Source organism: Ambystoma mexicanum, chromosome 9, assembly GCF_040938575.1.
Source record: "Ambystoma mexicanum isolate Mex_15411 chromosome 9, UKY_AmexF1_1, whole genome shotgun sequence".
Lineage (NCBI taxonomy): Eukaryota > Metazoa > Chordata > Amphibia > Caudata > Ambystomatidae > Ambystoma > Ambystoma mexicanum.
In genome coordinates this window covers 1126787761-1126801329 of record NC_090931.1, presented here as the reverse complement: position 1 = coordinate 1126801329, position 13569 = coordinate 1126787761, and positions in this window count along the sequence as shown.

Here is a 13569-nt window from a genome sequence, read left to right as displayed (position 1 = left end):
GAAGTGCGCCACACACCAGAAAGTAACAGATGATGTGGTGAGGGGAAACACTTTTGCTGACAGGATAGCCAAACAGACTGCCACTGATTTGTATTCTGAAATGTATGCAACAAAAGAAGTCACCAACACTTGCATAGTAGATGAAGGAATTGATTCTATAAAAAAGCATTCAAGCTAATGCCACTCCAGAAGAGCTTAAGCAATGGGCTGAGGGTTTAGCAAGTTTAGATGATGAAGGTTGTTGGATAGATAATGCCAAGAAAAGATGGATGCTGCCCGATGCATATGTCACTGCTATGGTTACAATGGCTCATGGTCCTACTCTTATATGGCTAGAAAAATGTGTAAACTGCTAGAACCTACCTGGGTAAATGTAAACATCTCAAAGACTGCTGAGCGTTTGGTCCAAAATTGCATGGTATGCTTACAGCATAATGTGGGGGAAAGGTACATGAACACCGAGGGGTAGTTTTGGTCCCCCCTCTGTGCCCTTTGAGGTAATACGTTTCGGCTTCATCGAAATGGAGTACTGCCAAAACTACAAATACATTCTGGTAGTCATTTGTGCCTTTAGCAAATGGTTCAAAGCATTCCCTGTAAAAGGTGCCACAGCAATAACAACTGCAAAAACCATCCTGATGGAATATTTTCCTAGGTTTGGGTTGCCGAGGGTCATTTGGTCGGATAATGGTCCACATTTTATCACTGCTGTTATCCTGCAAATATGCATGGGATTACAGATTGATAAACGTTTCCATTCGGCCAGACACGCTCAGAGTGCTGGACTTCTAGAACACCATAATGGTATCTTAAAGAATAAGATGGCGAAGGTCTACGCGAATAGCAATTTGAAATGGCCGGATGCCTTACCAATAGCCCTATTGTCCAAGCGGACGACCCCACAAACAAAAACTGGGCTCAGCCCCAAAGAGATATGAGGGGGAGGACAGCCAATATTTGGAACCTGCCCAAGCGAATGAAAGACGTGGAGCATTTGCTCCTTTCTGAATACTGTGACCATTTAACTCAAAACTTGTATTTGATTTATCAACAGGTGCGAGAAGCCCTTGCAGTAAAATACGAGGGGCCAAGTCATCGACTTCGACCCAGCGACTGGGTGCTCACTAAAACATTTGAAACAGTATGGACATTGAGGTGTGGGGTTTTGAGTAAAGCCAATGTATGAGTAATGCTCTTGGCTTAGGTCAAAAGGAGGGTTTGTTAAACCGTATCCGCATATTACCGCCTTGTTATGAATATTGACCTAAGCCCTTTCACGTTACACAGAAAACCGCATCTGAAAAGTTCTGCGTTTTGATCGATGTCGCCGCCATTTTAAGACTCGTCTGCCATTTTGATTTCAACTCTTGTTTCTGTGTTCTAAAATGGTGGACTGTGTTTTCAACTTGCACCCAAGTTGAACGACCTTTGAGTACTGTTAATGTTTAGGCTGACCGAGAGCAGACTGTTTGACCAATGCAAAGAAACCTTGTGACTCATATGAACTGCAATCCAAGTGTTGTCTGCACTCATAAGCCTCATCCTTATATAAACAATGAGACAATGGAAAGTAAACTCAGATTGTGTGGTCTGGCTGAACTGCATTGTAGTGATTCTTGGAACAAGGCTTACCGTGGATTAGAGAACCAACAGCACCATTGCAACTTCATGGACATGCAAACTTGCTTAATCCCGTGTACAATATTGTAATATTTGTCATATGAACTGGGCACAAACTCTAACTGGTGACCTATTAGCTTGGAGAGAGGCTGGATAATGTTTTGAAAATAGTATAAATATGTCTGTGTTTAGATGTCCAGCTGGTACACACTGCAAGGTGTTGGGAGCCCGATAGCTATCTGTTTCATTTTCACTGTACAGAAATAAAAGATACTTGTATCTTTTCAACTCGTGATTGGCATATTTCCTTTGTGGTACTAAGCCTCGATATTTCTTTGGTATTTCAACCAAGGCTTGGAATTAACTTCTCCTGGTATTCTGGAACAAACCACTTTAGACAGCCACAATTACAATACAACAATATATTATTTATTTTGTATTTATTTCTAAATGTATTAACTACAGAAGTCACCCGAAGGCATCATGGCACTAACTTACACCAGAAAGGGAAGCATGAGTTAACAAGTAGGTCTTCTGGGATCTCCCGAACGACATAAAGCAGTCCATCCACCGAAGGCAAGATAAAATAAATTGCACAATGCAGGAGCCACCACCAAAAATAACCTACACCCCCACTGGGGTAAGCCTGAAATGAGAAACCTCAACCAGGAATGCCTCAGTGGAGCACATCAAATCTAAACTTAAAATGGAGATATCTGCCCCGGTCCCATGGAGGGCATGGAACACCAGGCAAAGTTCCTTAAACGGAACCCTCTTTCCCACCGGTAGCCAATGAAAGTTATGAAGAACCAGGGAAATATGGGCACTGCAAGGGTTAGAGGTTGCTGTTCAAGTCGGGGAGTTCTGCAGGATCTGCAGGTATCAAATCAGGTACGCTGGCTGCGAGAGGAACAATGCGTTACAATAGGACAGGGCAGTACCAAGGAGGAAACCAATGGAGCCCATGGAGGAGGCAGCAAGAACAGAAGAACCTTCTGCAGCATCTTCAGTTTTAGATGGCCAGCTTGACAGATAGCACTGACCTGGGTGGCCATGGCTAAGGAGGAGGTGATTTTGACCCCCATATCTTTCACCAAAGAAACTGGAGTAGGGCACCTGCCCAGCACAGCGGGCCAGAATAGAGGTGTCCACAGAGCAGAAGCATCAGAAGATCCCACCACCAGAACTTACATCTTTTCCCTGTTCAGTTTCCGCCAATTGGTACACATTTACCTTCCCACAGCCTCCAAGTATGTCCTAAGCCTGACAGCAGTCTATGGTAAGGTCAAATCCAGAAGAACCAGGATCTGCATGTCATCATCTTAGGCATAGCAAGTGAAGCCATGGGACGTGATGAGCTCCGTTAGAGGCTCCGTAATATGCTAGACATAAACATTAAAGAGAATCGGGGAAATGTTGGAGCCTTGAGGAACACCACAAGAAAGTGCAATAGGGATTGACCAAATAGGAGAAGGAAATAGAGATAGCAACCGATCTAAAAGAAAATAAGTCAACAGGACAACACTGCCCAGAGAGTCTGTCCCCAACAAGGCGATTCAGCAGGACTGTGTGATCAATGGTGTCAAAGGCGGCAGACAGGTCGAGCAGTATCAAGTCCCCTCTGCCACCCTGATCATGCAGTCCAGTGAGATCGTCCACTACTGAGACAAGGACACCCTCTATGCCATGACCTGGCCGGAAACTCTGACTGAGATAAATGAAAAAAGGGGAATTCTCTAGAAAAGTAGTGAGAAGAGGACAGACCAACACCTCAAGCAATTTTAATCAAGAATGGTAGCATAGAGATAGGGTGAAAGTGAGAGAGCAGGTTCAAGAGAAGATTTTTTCAGTAGACGAATAACTGAAACGTGCTTAAGAGAGACTGGAATAGAACCAGCTTGTAGCGATTTATTGGCTACTTGTGCAAGTATCAGGGCGATCTTAACTATCACCTAATTCTGAACACCTAGAGAAATGGCATTAATGGGAGAAGCAGGCCTCAACCTAGTCGCAGCTGTTATGATTTCCTTCAGTGAAAAGATAGGTTACACATACCAACTGGGGCAGAATATGGCAGTGCCAGCTTCAGAGGAAAGCTGACAAGATCATAAATCTTAAGTCTGGGACTAGAAGTGGCAGTCTGCCTTAGCTGCCAGACTATTTTTGCTGCCCGTGGTGTGCATTGGCTCCTCCTACAAACACTGGTGTCGGGGGGAAATTCTGCCGGGGTCGGCTGGGCCGTCCGCGGACCTCCGGGCAGGGAGGCCCCAACTCCTCCCGTATATCCCAAAAAACCACAGAGTATGAGACACACGCAAGAAGCAAGGTGGTTCTGCTGTTTATTATACAAACGGCAGGGATGGGTCAAGGATCGTACGCGTCCGTCCTGACACACACACAATCGTGGGGCTCGCAGGCCCTTTTTACCTTAGTATGACGCGCTACTTGCGTCACCTCGAAAAGTTAGCAAAAAACCTATCTCCACTCTGGATTGGTTACTCGAGTGGTAGGGTTAGTATAGCATACGTATAGAGAACGGTGTTAGTGGCTGAGGGTCAGTCAGGTGGTATACCTGGGTTGTCCCTACAATTAGATACATGAGAATTGTTACATGAAGACCCCTGAGATTGGTCAATGTTAATGGCGTCAGTGATAAGAGCCCCATGTTCTGATTGGTGCGCTCGCGAGCCTCCCAGCCTGGGACCATCGCCGTTCCCAGCTCACGGTGCACCTGTCATTTGCAACAATGTTTCACTATGGGTACGTGCAGACAATGTGAGGATTTATTCATAAGCTGGAAGGCCGACTACTCCCACTGTTGCAGATGTCCATTGAGTCTTTTAATTGTATCTGCCTGTGTCTTGTAACGAGGGATCCAGGAGCCTCCGTTCTCCTGGCCTTGGCATCCTTTCAGGTTTGGCTTGGTCACGTGAGGTGGGACCGCGTTTGAGGCCGAATTCTGCACAATTAATATTGTTTTTCCCACTGTGTGCCTTGTTTAATTTGCAGGTGCGACCTTGACGTTGGTGTGCGGCGTGCGAGATTGCAACATTGTGACTTGGCTGTCTGCTTTCGCCGGGCTCATTCTGCAGGGTCAGCAACCAGACTCTTGTTCATTTTAATGTTCATGGAAGCTCTTGCTTGCGGCCTACTTGAATCAGGTGCATAGATGGAGCCGTTGAGTGTACAGGCGCTTTAGGTTATACGGTTTAGGAGAAGCGTAAGCAAGCCATTTAGATATGTTCATCGTGCGTCTTGCGTTTCTGCATCTTAAAAGCCTATGTGAAAAATAATAAAGATGCACGTCCGTGGATGTGTTTGTCACCTACGTCATAGCGCTGAGTATATTCTTCGTGTAGGTTGGTGTAGGAGTGTCCAGTGTGCATGGTTGTACAGGTGTGACCGTTGGCTAGGTCGTCATGGCATCTCTAACGATGTGTTGGTTTAGTCGAGTTGATCCATGTCGCAGGTGTCGGCATGGGTAGGGCGAGCTGCTGGGCAGGTAGGTGGGCACATCCGTAGGTTCCTGTACCAGGGTATTTGGTCGTCTGGTAGATGGGCAAACTCATCTCGTGGCGGGTGCCTAGGCCGTGATCCTCTAGGCCAAGCGCGAGAGGGGATTGGTGGGAGCCTGTTGTTCCATTCTCCCACTTCAGTCCCCCCTCTGGTCGACTTGTCGACCACAAACATATCCTTTTCTTTATCTCCTCTCACACTCCATATTTTAGTTATTCCTCCCAAATGTCCATAGTGGTTAACATGGTCTTCAAATGACCAATACATGTATTCACAGGTTCCTCCAGGAGTGCAGTATACCCATTTCCCTATGTAGCTCCTTGGGTTTCTTGGGTTTTCGAGCTTCACAGATGGTGGGTCCAGGTGGTTGGTGGTGATCTGATTGCGCAACTTCTCTCTCTCTTGTATGATTGTGCCTGTGTGTTGGCCGTCATCTGCTGGCATGAAGGGGTGCCTACCGGCCATTTCGATCATTTTGTCTGTGGTGCGTGCCTTCCGGGCCTTCCAAAATCTTATTATGATCAGTGTAGCTCCAGCCAAAATAGTACATCCAACTATAATCTTCAGTCCATCTGACAGCCAAGATGGCATCCATGACCATAATATTGAAAACCAGCTTTCATCCTTTTTTACACCTTTACTTTCATCCATCATTTTAGAGTGCATCTGGGCCAATTGTGAAACTGCTTCTGTCAGTGTACCGTTGTCAGCATCGTTGGCATGGATGAATGTACAGCATGATTGTCCTATCTTTGCGCAAACTCCTCCTTCCATTGCTGTGAGGAGGTCCAGTACATATCTGTTCTGAAGTGCTACGATCCTCACTGCGCGCAGTTCCTCTTTTATTGCGTTGAATACATTTACTGTAGAATTGATGGTCATCATTAGTTCCCATTTAGTTATCTGGAGCCATTTTGCATTTGCGTAAGCCTGTAATCCCGGATGTATTATTGAGGAGAAGAACATTGCTGCTCTGCTAAATAGTCTGTGTTCTGGCGGAATTGAGGTGAGTGCTGTTTCCGATCTACCCCATAGGTAATTTCCTGTCAGAGGTTCTCCTTGTCTTTTCTTTCTATTCAGGACAGTATTATTGCTGTTGATTTTGTTCTCTGGCCCCTTCTGAGGTTGTACAGATCTCTTCTTCCTCTCGTTCCCTTCATCCATTTTGGGGAAGTTGGCCATATTCACGTGTTTCTGGGGTACCACTAGTGATGGTACATTAACGTGCACCATTGTGCATATACCATTCCACAGAGGGGGCAGTGTGTGGTATGCCTTTTCTCCGCAGGCCCAGTAGTGGTCCATTACCACTGCTGTTCCTGCTCCCCCCTCAGGTAACTCCATCACGCTTGCACAGTTGGTGTTATATCCTACGTCCACCTCTCCTTTATGTTGGTAGCATACCTTAGGCGCAGTTAGCGGCAGTATTGTTATTGGGACTTCATCCTTCTCTATCCACGTGAGCATGGGTACGTACTTGACCCAAGTCATCCAACATCTGTGGTTGTGTTCATCGATAGTTGAAATAGTTTCTTTTGTTACCATGTTGCTGCCAACCACTCCTATCTCCCATTTGTTGTCCATGTACACCTTCCCTGTTATCGTCACCAGTGGCCTCTCCCAACATCTTGTTTTACCAGGACCTTCAGTGGCGTACCAATCACATGGTAGGTACTGTAGTGTTACTTTCTTTGTTTCTCCTTTTTCAGGACCACTTGTCATGTATCTGAAGGCTTCAGCATGTACACTGCTCTTGTGGTAACTCAAATAAGTCTCGAGGAAGTTGTTTTCATATGGATATGTGTCTCATGTTTTCCACACCAGTTGCACCACTGTCCCTTGAAATCTTCCTTTCGTTTGGAACAGTGCCAGGTATATTATGCATTGTGCTGTCTTTTCATCTATTTCTGTGGCAACGAATGTTCGAGAAGCGCTCATGGCGTATGGGATTAATGAGCAAACGTAGCAGCTGTCTTCTGTTGTCTGCTTACCTATGTGGGTCATGTGTTGATACCACATGTTGTTTGAGATGCTTGCTGAATCTTGTATGTAGTTGTCAATACCTTTATTATCTGAGTATGTGCTGCGTTTAACTCTATTTTCTTTGTGTGGGATTATACTAGTACCACCTGACGTAACACCTGTTGCAGCTGGGGGTGGGGGTGCATTAGGTTTGGGTACAGCAACAATATTCATAGCATAACTGTACTGCCATACAGAGGCAGCCAAGAACCCGGTGATCATCAAAATCCCTATCAATTTTATTACAAAAGCTAATTTCACCGGCATTTTGCTCTTACCTTGCTGCAGTACGGCAGCTTATTCTTGCGACGTTAAAGTTGCCCGCCTGAAAATTCTCAATATGCTTGTTATTAATGTTAGTTGTTGTCTTTTAAGCTCTCCCTATCAAATAGTCATTCAGTGCCCAGGCGAAGAGCTGTTCCCACGCCAATCTAAGCGATCTATCTCTTAGGGCAGGCAAGTATGGGTGGAGGTGGGGCATTGAATGTTCTATGGCCAAGAGGAATGCTGTGTAGTAGACACGTACCCTCCTTCTTTTCAGGTACGTTGGCCTTTTTACTTCATATACAAATTGGTGTGACAATTCTTCTGGGTAGTTATCATCTGAGGGTACCATCTACTCCTAGGCAGTGAATTTGTTAGTTATCTACTTTCTTAGCAGTACAATAATACGCCGTACCTGCATGTGCGAGAGAAAAGAAAAAAGAGAACATTCAAGTGTTTACGTGTGTATATGTGCAAGACAATGTCCTTCAGTTCAGTTATTACTGCAGTGGGTAGGGGGTCAATGGGCAGAGGGTTTGGGGCTCAACTGGCGGAAGTCTCTTTACTCTTTGATCGTGTGACCATGGGGTGGGCGGGAAGGGTATCGCCCCTTTCCTTTTGAGTAGTTGTCTCTGGGGAATATGGGGGGTGACAGGGTATCGAAACACTTAGGCCGTTAGCTGTGGTAGAAGTCTCTTCATCCGTTGGTGACGCTATTGTTGTTCCTTCAGTGGCCCTGTCGGTGGCGCTGGGGCGGGTCTGGAGTTTGTAGATCTTTACGTCATGTAGGTGATTCCACGCACGTTTGTCCTGTAGCTTTACTGCTCTCGTTGATACCTCCTCTACCAGATGGGGGCCAGTGAAGCGTGGGCTGTTCCACTTCCTGTTGAAATTGCGGAGCAGTACGTGGTCACCTTTAGCAACTTTGCACAGTCTTTCCTTTTCCAATTCTTTATCCGCGTCTTCTTGTTGATCACTGTTAGACCCGCCCCGTGTGCGCTCGAGCTGTTGAGACACAAACACTACACTAGTAATCAAAGAAGACACATATTGGTACATTTCATCACCAAAAACAGTGGCAGTATTTTCGTGGTCTGTGAATGCTCTTGATGTTGGTGTCAGAGGAAGGTGCATTTGACGTCCGGTAACCACCTCGTGAGGGGTGAGGTGGTGGTCGGAACCTGGTCTATTCCTTAGCTCAAATAGGGCTAGCGGAAGGCAATACAACCAACTCTTCTTTGTTGTTTGCTGTATTTTTGCAATCGCCTCCTTTAGTAGGCCATTCAGGCGTTCGCATACCGTTGGCCTGTGGGTGGTATGCACATGCAAATTTATGCTTGATGTTCAGTAAGGACGTGATGTGCTGGAACATTTAGTTTGCGAAATGCGGGCCATTATCTGACCGCAGTACCTCGCACACCCCCCACCTGGGGAAGACCTCCCTCACTAGGAATTTAGCTGCTCTGAATGCATCTGGGTGTGAACAGGGCCCTGCTTCAATCCACCTCAAGAATGGGCATACTACTATAATCATATACCTATTTCCTTGACATATACGTTGATCATATCAACATAGTCAATATGGAGATGTCGGAAGGGTCCCTCTGGCCGGGGTATAGTACCTTTTATCACCTTCAGAGTGTGACCGGCCGTAAACTGTTGACATGTGAGACAATTGCTGATAAAATTTGACACATGAGAATTTAACTCGGGGCAGAACCAGTCTTCCCTAATTCGTGCTGCAATTACTTCCTTGCCTGTGTGGGCTGGGTGGTGTAGTTGGCTCAGGGCGGTATTCAATAGTGCCAGTGGTATTACAATTTTTCCAGTGTTACCCTGGCGCCATAGTGCGTCAGTTGGTGACATTGTGCATCCTCTTTTTACCCATATTTCTTTTTCTGCCATTGGTGCAGCCGCTTGTAGCTCCATTATCTGTGTGGCTGGGAGATGGGTGTACCCTTCTCTTATCAACATCTCCTTAGCCATTCCCCTCCCTCTCCCTCTGTCTGACTCTGGGGGGTTCCATATCTCACCAAAGTATGCAGCATACTTCGCATGTGCGTCTGCCGCTGCATTCCCTCTTGAGACATGATCTTCTCCATTGGTGTGTGCGGCACATTTGACCAAAGCTAATTCTTGGGGGTCGTTTATTACTTCAATTAGCTCAGCCAATAAGAGAGCATGTTGCACTGGAGTGCCGTCAGCTCTCCTAAACCCTCTTCTTCTCCGTTTTGACAGCCCTGAGTGGACAGTGGACATGACATATGCGCTGTCAGAATATATGGTCACTCGTTTATTAAAGCTTTCCTTCAACGCCAAGATCAGTGCAACGAGTTCTGCCGCTTGATCAGAGTAATGCTGTGGTAGTTGTACACATTTCATTGCCACACACACCGGTACCTCCATCATTTTCACCACCGCTGCCCCAGTCCTCCTTATCCCATCCTTTTGGTCAATTGTTGATGACCCATCAATAAACAGGAGCTCACCTCCCTCTAGTGCGTTCTCTTCAACCTTTCTAGCACATGAGTACATTTCAGTGGTTTGCGTACAATTGTGTGCATAATCTCCTTCCTCAATTACTTCTGCTAAAAACCTTGCAGGGTTGACCGTGCTACATCTAACAATTGATAGTTCAGCTCTAGATAAGATGATCTCATAACCTGATGCCCTCTGCGTGGTTAGGGTGGACTTAGGTTTATTCAATATTGCAAATAGTGCATGTTCCACAAATAGTGTGGTTGGGCACCCCATGGTGATTGCTGACGCTTTTTCTACCGCAAAAGCAGCTGCGGCGAGACCTTGTTCGCAAGGGAAATTACCTAACATTACAGGATCTAAGTGGCCGCTGTAAAACGCTACTTGTTTGTAGCCCATGCTTGTTTTTTGAGCCAACACTGCTTTCATTACTGCTGAGTCGCAATGTGAAAATATGAAAAATCGTCGCTCATAATCTGGGGTGGCCAGTACCGGAGCAGTTGATATCGCATCTTTCAGTTCATCAAAAGCCTCTTTCATTTCCATTGTCCACCCCAACTTTTTCTCCCCTTTGTTAGCTTCTTTTAACCCCTCAAGCAGGGGTCCTATGTATGAGCTGTAATCAAATACCCATGCTCTACAGTAGTTGCACAGACCTAGGAACTGCTGCAGTTCCCTCACTGTTTGTGGCAATGGCGTTTTTGAAATGGCCTGTGCTCTTTGTGGTGCAATCTTTCTTCCATGTTGGGATATGAGCTGACCAATGTAAAGTACCTGTTCCTGACAGTACTGTAACTTTTCCATGTCTACCTTGTAACCTTTTTCAGCCAATATTGTCAGCATCTTTAATGAGTCCTCTCTGCATGTTCTTTCGTTTGTGCTGCAAATTATTATGGCCCTCATTACGACCCTGGCGGAAAGTGACTGACCTGACCGCCATAGCGTAAATAGCGTTTCCGCCATCGCACGACGGAGCAAAGTGCGGCCAATTCCGACCCATCGGGCACGAGCACTACGCCATGGCGGAAGTGCAAAGTCCGCGATGGTGGAAATGTCCCCAAAACGCGCCTCACCGCCGTCGTACGGCACCCTAGGTGCAATTCCGCCACCCATTTTAGCGGTCACCGTAATGAGCGGCAACCGGAAAGTACGGTGACCGTAAACATACGGAAACGGAAGCAAAAACATGGGCCCGGAACGGGAAACAGCACGCCGTACACCTATAAAATCAGAATTCCCACACAACCATTAAAAATACTACCCTGAGACACATCCCAACCCGTCATCCACCCCAGTGAAAGCAATAGAAATGGGAAAAGTAGCGAAAAAAGCGTGCGACCGCAAGCGGCAGGTCCACTTCTCCCGTGAGGAACTCACCGTGCTAACAGAGACCCTCCAGGAGAATGCTGCCGTCGTCTTCTCCACGCAAATGACCAGGACGGCACTTGCGAACAAGAAGGCCATATGGGCCCTGGTGGCACAGCGGGTAAGTGCGGTGGGGACCGCACCCCGCAACCCACTGCAATGCAGAAAGCGATGGGACGACCTGCGGATACGCGTACGGAGCATACTATCCGCCAATCGCAACATTGCCACAGCTACCGGGGGAGGATCGGAATCACCCATCAAGTTGACCCCCTGGGAAAAAATCTGTGCCTCCACCATTGGAATGGAGAGTATAGAGGGAGTCGGAGGGATGGAGAAAGGAGTGCAGACAACCGAAGAATCCGGTAGGTGGGCCAACTGATACTATGCCAAATCCACAATGTCCAATCATGTGAAGTACCATGTGTCCACATAGTGCAACAGTAACACATGTCCAGGAGAACGTCCACATACATTGGCCTGACAGCGCACTTTAAAACTCACATTAAATACATAAATAATTAAAAACCCTAAAAACACCCCCTACACGTGCAGCAGGCACACCCTAACTGCAGGCTGCAAAACAACTGCATCCTCAATCCACACAAAAATGAAACCACCTCCAAGGCCCCGACCCAAATCACCCTCAGGTACCACCCCAATGCATGTGATACATTGCCATTCCAATTTCCACAGACCCATAAATAACGCTCGCCCTCCTTTACTCCACCACAGGGTCCGATTCAAACGACGAGCTCCAGGACACCCCTACCAGCACACCTGCAAAGAGGGCCAAGACCAACGGCCAAAGACCCTCCACCTCAGCTGCACGCATCAAGACACGGCAGCAGCACAAATCAAGTGGCAGCACACAGGAGGGAACATCAACAGGCACCCCAGCAGCCAGCATGCCCACAACAGCACCACCACAGGTCCCCCCAATGGATGCCACAGAAGGCACTGCCTCTGGTGGCAGCAGCACCATAGGTGACACCCCATTAATGGCAGCATGCTCCGACACAGAAGACGGGGATGTCGAAGTAAGATCCATCCATGACCTGTCTCAATCCCCCTGTTTGTTTCATCCCGTACACCATGAGGATACCACGCAGGGGCACCCAGAAGACGACGACTGGCCATCCCCCACAAGCCCTGTGGCAAGGCAACATGAGGTGACCAGCCCCTCTGTGACACCACCGCAAATGGCCATGGCACAGCAGAGGCAACAGTCCCTCGACCAGGTGATCGTGCAACAGCAGCAACTGGCCACGTTCCTCAAGGACCATGCTGATGAATGTGGGGGTACTAAGGCAGCCATAGAAACATCAACTGAGACGCTTAGGGCAGAAATGGAGAGAAGCACCGAGAGCCTGAGAGTACAAATGGAGAGAAGCACCGAGAGCCTGAGGGGGGAACTGCATGCGACGTCCAAAGACGTATGTGCTGAACTTGCCGCTGTGCGCCGTGTGCTCACTGAGCTCTCACAAACCCTTAGGGACATGCATGGACGTGAGCAGGCAGAGACATCATCCGTTGCAAGTTCCGTCCAGGGCAGCCCCCAACGTAGATCTGGGAGGAACCTGCGCTTCACAGGCAGGGGTGCCCCTGATACCCGGAGAGGGGGCTTGCAATAGCGTCTGCCCACTGACAATGAGCATCTGCGGACACTGGTGTTCGGGGGGGAGGTAGGAGGGTGGAGGGGGTGTGTTGGGCTTACTTGGGTGGCGGGTCGATGGGGTGTGTAACATAATTTCACATATGCTATAAACATTTCACATTCATCCAATGAGATGTGTGGACATTGATCTTTGTGTACGAGGCCTTTATAGGCGTACAGTCCATATTGTGCATGTTCCAGACACACACAGTGCCACAAGTCCCGTGTCCATGTATCAGCCACCAGGCGTGAGTGCTAGAAGCATGAATCTATGATACTCTGACGAATTTCACGGCCCTCCTGTGCCTCGCGGACTCCTTGAGGTGCTGCCACATCCCCACCCTCATCATGACCATCTTCAGGTGCTTGCAGTTCTGCGTCAGGGGGCATGGGTACATTTCTACGTACGCACATGTTGTGTAGCATGACACATGCCATGACCATCTTTGCAACCTTCTCATGGCGGTACAGGAGTGCCCCGCCAGACCTGCTGAGGCAGCGGAAACGAGTCTTCAGTAGGCCGAATGCCTGTTCTATGACTACACGGGTACGTGAGTGGGCATGGTTGTAGTCCTCCTCAGGCTGGTTCTGTGGGTTCCGGAGTGGTGTAAGGAGCCATCTCTTCAGTGGATACCCGGCATCACCTG